At 38.0% G+C, this 7,778-nt stretch overlaps 1 protein-coding gene and 1 long non-coding RNA gene across 5 annotated transcripts in view; one reads left to right on the forward strand and one right to left on the reverse strand.

Moving 5' to 3' along the window:
• CERKL (CERK like autophagy regulator) overlaps positions 1-7,778 on the reverse strand; it is a 113,637-nt gene that overhangs the window by 93,252 nt on the left and 12,607 nt on the right. The gene's annotated exons all lie outside the window — the stretch shown is intronic.
• Positions 6,623-7,778, forward strand: part of LOC109392603 (uncharacterized) — a 139,372-nt gene continuing 138,216 nt past the window's right edge. For all 3 annotated transcript variants that reach the window (XR_002126093.1, XR_002126091.1, XR_002126092.1), the window contains exon 1: positions 6,623-6,708. This is a non-coding gene — a long non-coding RNA (uncharacterized LOC109392603). The remainder of the gene's footprint in view (positions 6,709-7,778) is intronic.

Consider the following 7,778-nt stretch of genomic DNA (forward strand, 5'->3'; position numbering starts at 1 on the left):
TACAAAGGTAGCTCCTACTAGTAGGGGGAATCCTAAGTGCCTTCCCCAATTAGACTAGGAAGCCTCCCTTGGAACAAAGGGTCTACTAAGAAATTTATGGACTAGGTTAGGAGGAGAAATGTAGGAATTGAGAGAGTACAGACAAAACTAATGGGAAAATAAATTAGAAATAATAGTAGGAGGAAAAAATTACCAGATGTTGACTCATGTGCCACTGCTACTCTCCTTGATCCTAGGTGTAAATATTTTCCCAAATACTTTGGGAAATGTATCAATCTCAGTTTGTATTCATTCTGAAAGGGTTTATGAGTTTATGCCCCACTCACAATGCAAAGTTCTTCATCAGTTCAGCTCCAGGATGGGATGGTAGTGTTTCTGACAAACACTGATGATTATGTAGCATGGCACAGAAATTTGATCACAATCATCTGATTTCATCATCTTGTGGTTTTTCTTTGGATCCTGGATTTCGTTACAGAAATATAACTGTGCTGAGAAGGAAACCTTTGCGTATCTATCAGTAGAAGGAAACACTGCATACATCACTGCCCTGAGTATTGAAACATTAGATGCTGTGAGAGCACACCGGCCCTGAAATATGCCACTTTCCTTATTCACCATTTCAGCCTCTCAACAGATGTGAAAACTACGCCATAACAACAGATTACAAGTGAAGGAGTTGCTAAGAATGAGACTAGAGGACATGTCTGTAAGATCAACAACAACAAAATACATGCTAATCATCTAAGAAACACGAAATAATAACCACAACACAATTATTTCAGAATATTCTCAAAGTATAATGCCTTATCCTGAAGGTTTCATTCGTGTTCAAATTCTTTTTGTAAAAAACAAACAAACGTAAACTCTATATTTAGATGACCTTGGTGCTAACTGGCAGTTTAAACCATGACTACTGAAAAACCCTCATTCAAAAGGCTTCAAACTCCAAAAACTAACACCATCAACTTCAGAAAGTTTTGTAAGGACCTCCACAACTTTGTAGCTAGTTGCCCATGTAAGAAATGGTTTATACACTGGTTCTCAAACTGACCTCCAGATAATTCCAGACCTCCCATGACATGGACCTAAGTATTTCTGCTTTGCTTTATCCTCTGGGGGAGGGGAGGAAGGGAGCTTAAAGATGCCCTTGGAATGAAGCAATCAAAATTACAGAAACCACTGTTTTTGTACAGTTGTTAATTCAAGTAGCCATGGCAGGGCCCCATTTGTTTCAGAGAGTTACTTCAATGCTTGAAGATCAAGGATCAGTTCATTTGTTTAAAACACTATTTTCAGTGGGCAGAATAAAAAAACAGAGGCAGTAACCTACAAAAATATGGTTGAAAGCCTCAGTCTCAGTATATTAAGATCTGGAATTCTGAACATCTTTCCAAAAATGTTGTCAAAAGAACTTTCCAAAAATGTGAAATTGAGGGCTTTTCCTGATTTTTAAGGGGAGAGATGAGCTGAAGCTTACATAAGTTCATTTTCCTTTTAATGTATTTTAGAATTACATTTTTTTTCCCCAATACATGTATGCAGTTACCACCTACACAAGATTATCATAATCTACCCCAGGTAGTTACTGCTGAGATCAGCAATTAAATGCCCTTTGTTTGCCAAATTTTTGTTTTCCCAGGAACCAATCCCCCTCTATAAAGATGTGTTTCCAGGATACATATAATTATGCTGGGTATAACATCTGTTGCTTTGCATGTTCAGAGCCTTACCAAACCAAGGTAAGAACACACTTCTACGTCGACTTTAGGGAGAATGGGTGAAGTATTAAAAGCTTAAATACTCAGATTTTTTTTAAAAGCAGTATTCATCAAAAGTAAAAGCTAATTCTAATTTAAATGTTTCCAAATAGAATTAACTCATTTCAGTCCCTATTTGGATAAATGTTAAGACAGTTATTATTTCATTTTTCAATATCATTACTTGATTAATTCTAAGAATTATCTTACTATGATTTCATATAGGAATCTTAGTGAACTTTTTACTTCAGTTAATCTTTCAGAAGCAGACTGTCTAACAACAACAAAAAAAGCAACTATAATCAAGGACATCAGAGAAAATAATCCTGGTGACCTCTTTTCTGTATTTCACCCTTTAATAACACAGTGGATTTATGTAACAGATAGGACAGTGTTGCACTTTTAAAATGTAGGTCAGCATTTTGATTGCACGGCAAAAGTGAATTGTACAGACTTAACAAAAGCAGAGCAATATTGACCCAAATCACTTCTGTGACTGGCCTTTTAAGGTTTCCCCAACAATCTGATAGTCCAAAGAACTTACGAATATACAAGATAATTATTTATTGGCAAGATATACCAGGAAGATACGGAGATAAGTGAACATTGATTTTGGTGCCAAACCCTGAAATAACCCCTTATCAAATGGGAGAATAATAAGACATGGTCATTTCTTACCAAATATTAGTACTCATAAACAAAAAACTGAAGCAATGAGTTCATCATGCTTTCAGAATACTTTAAAAGGAAGTAAACTCCCAACNACATAATCACTAGCTCTTGTTGTTTTCAAACTGATTGTTGTTGTTTTTCTCATTTTCACATTTTTCCACATTACCTTTCACGTTACTAAGTTTCCAGCAAATAAATGTTTCTATAAAGCACACAAAAAATCATTTTATCTCTCTGATAAAAGAAACACTTTTGAGACCTTATTTTGAAGCCCAGCTTTCTCAGATTTTCGAGTTACTGCTTTAATTCAGCTGAGCTCAGAGTTGTGGCAGGAATACTACTTTGTAAAAACATGAAATTGTGTAACCTGAGGTAGCAATTCTATGAAACAGAGACTGACAAACCATAATTAAGATTGGAAACATTTGTTTTATTTTTGAAAGTATTTAAAACGTAATATTCTAATGTTAAGTAAACAAGTAAAATCCTTGCCCTGAAATTTGATTAGGGGGTACAGGAAATGAAATAGCATGAAGACAGGATAAAATAGTTCTTTTGTCCACTGTGAAAAAAAAAAACTGTTTCCGACTAGCCTTGACCAATGATTTTCTATCAGATAATGGTTTCTTCCTTTCCAAAGACAGGACCTGTACTGAGGTGACCGCGCACCTCTCATCATTGTGTGCCCTGAAGCTAGGGAAGGGGCTTGGCCTGTGTTTCTCATGTGGCTCTTCTCATTAGAAATTCATGAGGACTGCGGAAGTTCCTGCTGTAACATACAACACTCCTCCACACACACCAGGAGACTGACCCGATTGATCATTCAAACCTCACTCAGACTTATTTAATTTATTAAGATATCCTAACACTTAAAGTCTACAAAAACAGGTATTTTCTTTACAGAGTTGATGCTTCTTAGAGATCACATAATACAAATGACTCATTTTGCAGGTTAAAAAAACTAACTCAGAGGAGTTAAATGACTTGCTCAAAGTCAGTGTCACCCCTGCGGGTGCAGAGACAGACCTCAGGTCCTTTGGTGCCCACACCTGAAACCTTGCCCACACCACAGATGGGAGCATATTATAGACAGCTGGAGCAGGAATCCAGAAAAGACCCTATAGTGCTTTGCATATTTCAAGGTGCTTTCCATTAGTCAATGATGAAGCTCCCAGTGTGAAATAGAGTCTGACTCGTGGGCACTTGGCATTCTTGTCACAGAGATGCCCAAATTGATCGTTTTTAAATGTACAAAAATATAAGCTTAATATAGTCTAATCCTACCCATTACTAACTCTCAGTAGTTTTTCCTTTATGAGAAATAGATATAAATATTATAACCCAGTCACACAGTACAGTATCAGATCCCACTTTGGCAATGCACAGAAATGCTTGTAACTTCTGCTTCACTGTAACATTTCAAATAGAAGCTTACCACTTGGTACACACATGCTCCTAGAAGTTTGTTCTTGGTTGAGATTTAGAACAATGACAACAGGCAATCAGTGATGCTTTGAAATTATCTCTGAAAATACCTGATTCAGTAACAGCACAAGCTAAAGGCTAAATTACAAAATAGGCAAATTGGTCTGTATAGCTTCTGCCCATGTTCCCTTTCTGAGCTCTCCTCAATTTTTGTCACTTTATGCCCAGTCGCAGGCACCATGTTGGGGGCCACCCACACTGTGGCATGACTCTTGATTGGCTCTCCCTGGAAGGGTCCCATGACTCAGACTTGTCTGAACTTTCTCATCTGGTCCTAAAGAACTCACCTGATCCCTCTCCCATTTCTTCAGGATTTTGCTCTTTCCTAGTTCACAGACAGCTAACTTGGTAATTCATTTTTATATTAACATGAATAAACTCATGTATGATTCCACAAGTAAAACAGCCATAATTTGAGATTCCAATAGAAAGATCCTTTATTACCACTGTAGGTAATAAAGATGTTTTCTGGACAGGTGATGCCCTTTTATGTACACAGTTTACATTACAGTGGTGGCATCCTGGTTCAACCTATGCTCTGGTCGGTGCTCTCTACCGTGCAGATGAGCAAGACGGAACCTTCGGGCCATCACACTAACAATGGCAAGTGGGCCAATATTCGCCTAAGAGGTTTTTTTTTAAAGAGTGATGATGCTTTAACAAAAGGGGAGCAGATACTCTCTCCTAAGCAATGTCACTCTTAAGTAGCAGTATAGTAATCATATTACAATGCAATAGGCAAAACTAAAGTTAATGAGATCAGTTAAATTTATTCATTTAACAAATACAGATTGTTTATATGCAAGGCACTCTTCAAGGTGCTGACGGTAAACAAAACAGATGTTCTGAGCATCTTCCCTTTACCCCATCCAGATCTAGTCTCCATCCGTCTCCCCCGGCTCTAAGCCTCCATCAAGTGGTACCGATGGGCTCCAGCTTCTAGTTGACTTTGGACTATTGTAAGGGCCAGAAAAGAGGGAGCTTGAGTACTGAGTCCCCATCTCCATCCCAGTGGGATTAGTGGGGGAAATCAGCCAAGCTGGGGTAAAGGTCACAGAGCCTGTCGAGTGACCCTCTCTCTACTGTGTTTCTGAACCCAGGCTCAGGCAATCCTTCCCCTGTGGGGGCTAAGAATGGAATCACCTACCCCTCTATTTCTAGCCCCAACAGTATTTCACTATCCCTACATCCTGCTTAAACCTTTATAAACACTGCCTTTTAAGGATTTCTTATCAAGTTATCCTAATATGAGTATGCCATTGATTTACTATCAGGGGTAATGGTGAAGACAGACAATAAATATGATATAGTGTATTAAAAGATACACACCATGGAATAATATAAGGCAGTAAAGGGAGCTAGAAAGTGTGCAGGAGAAAGGAATTTTAAAGAAGTCATGAGGGACAGTCTTACTGAGAAGGTAACGTTTAAGCACAGGCTCAAGGGAGGTGATGAAGTAGGCCAAGATTATAATGGCCTGAGCTAGCTAGCAATTGGCTGGATGGTGAAGAAATGTAGCAAATATAGTGGACAGGACTGGCGGGAGATTAGAAATAGTAAGCGAAAGACAGTGAACCTGAATCCTGGCATAGATAACATTGCANATCCATGTATCATCATTTAAAAAGCGTGTTTCCTCAGCTTCTGTTGTTCTTAACCTATTTCTGTGTTTTTGCCTTTCCCAAATCTAAAATAAGTTCCTGAGCGTACATTATTTTCTGTGTTATCATCCATAAACTTGGAGAGGCATGATTAAAATTCAGTGGTTAAGAGAATTATTTATTTAATCTGGAAATATATATTATCCTAAGACACTACTAGATTTATTTTCATATATAGGGATCAGGGAAACAAAGGAAAGAAATCCAATTATTTAAAACAGTAATCCCTTAACACTGGGATTTTGTTTTAATTATAAAGAGTGTGTCTTGTTAAAAACAAATCAAAGCCTTGTCCTTTAGGGGAGAAGCCCCATGTTTCTCTAGTAAACATGCATAGGATTTCCTAAAGAGTATTTCAACCAATGAATTTTGCTATTCTTCATGATAAAATGGACTTCTTAAAAAGAGCATCAGCAAACAACTATGGGCCCACCTGTTTATGATCTCGTACTGGACACCAGACACAGTAAATGGAAATACATTTCATCCTGTTCCCCACCTCCACCCCACAGTGATAGCACAAAAATTCCCTCTACTGGAAAGTAACAACAACAAAGTGTTAGAATAAGTCCTAAAATGAAAACTGCTGAATAGTCTTTATAGTTCAAATATGACTCCAGATATACCCAGTACCTGAAAACCCTTTTCTATGAACACCCTTCCCATCCCTGTGTTTTCCCCAGTGCCTAGAATAGGATATGGGGAAACAGAGGGGCGGGAAGCTATGGCTGAAAGCAAATGGCCTCTCTACGAGAGGCAAGAAAAGTCACTGGAGACTTCCCTTAGTTGGTCCTACTCCCATCATACACAGAGGGGGAAACTAAACCACAATTTGAGGGAATTACATTCCCCATTGGGTCCAACAACTAGTGCACTTAAATGGTTGAATGTGGAGCCCAGAAGGCTGAGGGAAATCCTTCTTTCTCAAGGGACAGTGAAGCCCTTGGCTCCTCCTATTTCAGGCCTAAAGGTAAGCTACTTAGGCTCTCAACACAGCCTTGCTTGGGGTTTTATCACTGAAGACAAAGCTTTCAGTAATCCTGTCACCCCTCACAGAATTGAGTTTTGGCGTGGAAAGCACAGACTTCACTGAGGCCAAAGCTGAATCACAGCAGATCCAGCATCCTAAGGTAACTGGCAAGGGCCCCAGCTCTGTTTCAGCCAAGTGATGGCAAGCAGGAGACAGAAGGTTGTCCTAATGACATAAGTCACCCAAGGGACTGAGGGAGACTAAGAGCAAGGGCAACTGAATGAGCACAGAGATGTAAATGATGACATGATTAGAGTCTGAAGGAGTCCAACAGCTGATGCATAGGAAGGAGATGAGTAGGAAATCGAAGTAAGATGTTCTAGTTATCTTCACAACACAGGCATACACTGTGATTAAGGACTATAACTCTTATGTATATTTACTTTATTGGGTTTAGGTTTGGTATCAAATGCCTAGGCCATAAAAATTTTATAGCAAATGTCCTCTAATAAAATAAAGCAAGTTGGAAAAAATCTATTTATACATTTTCCACTAGAAAACATGGACAAATATTACTATTCAAAGAAAGTTGTTTTTTTCATTGTGTTGATGTTTCAGGTTTAATCATCACACATATACGCTCATATTGTTTTCTTTGAATAAATAGCTATGTCTTTCAAAATAACTAGAGAAAACAAAGAGGAAAGCAGAAAAGAAAATGCCAAAGAAAATCTGTGATCATTGCTTCTTAGTCAAGGTCATACCAAAGTAAAAGAAGGGATCCCACCTATAATATATTCAACAGCTTATGCCCTCTAGAAGTTTTCCCAGTCTCCTCTAGCAGAGATTACAACTTTACAGAAACTTTACTTCTTTTTCCCTTGTCCGCCCTTACATACCCAAAGATACTAAGAAAGATTAGCAATAAGCACAGGATAGGAACTGACCAATAATACACCACAACTACTACACGCATTTGTAAAATTCAATGAGTAATTTCAGAACCATTAGAAAGCAATTTTGGACCTAACATTTTGGATCCTAAAGGATCCATTAAAGGGGCACTTTTCTATTTTAAAGTATCAATGACTGAAAAATTAAAATCACAATCATGAAAAGATATTTTTAAAATAATGTGCACAGGCAGCTTCAATTCTGAATTATGTCATAAAGCTGACTCAAAATGCTGTTAATATCAATAGCATAAAAACCAGACAGTGAGCCTACTCT

The sequence above is a fragment of the Hipposideros armiger genome, unplaced genomic scaffold, assembly GCF_001890085.2.
Source record: "Hipposideros armiger isolate ML-2016 unplaced genomic scaffold, ASM189008v1 scaffold_338, whole genome shotgun sequence".
In the NCBI taxonomy this organism is placed as follows: domain Eukaryota; kingdom Metazoa; phylum Chordata; class Mammalia; order Chiroptera; family Hipposideridae; genus Hipposideros; species Hipposideros armiger.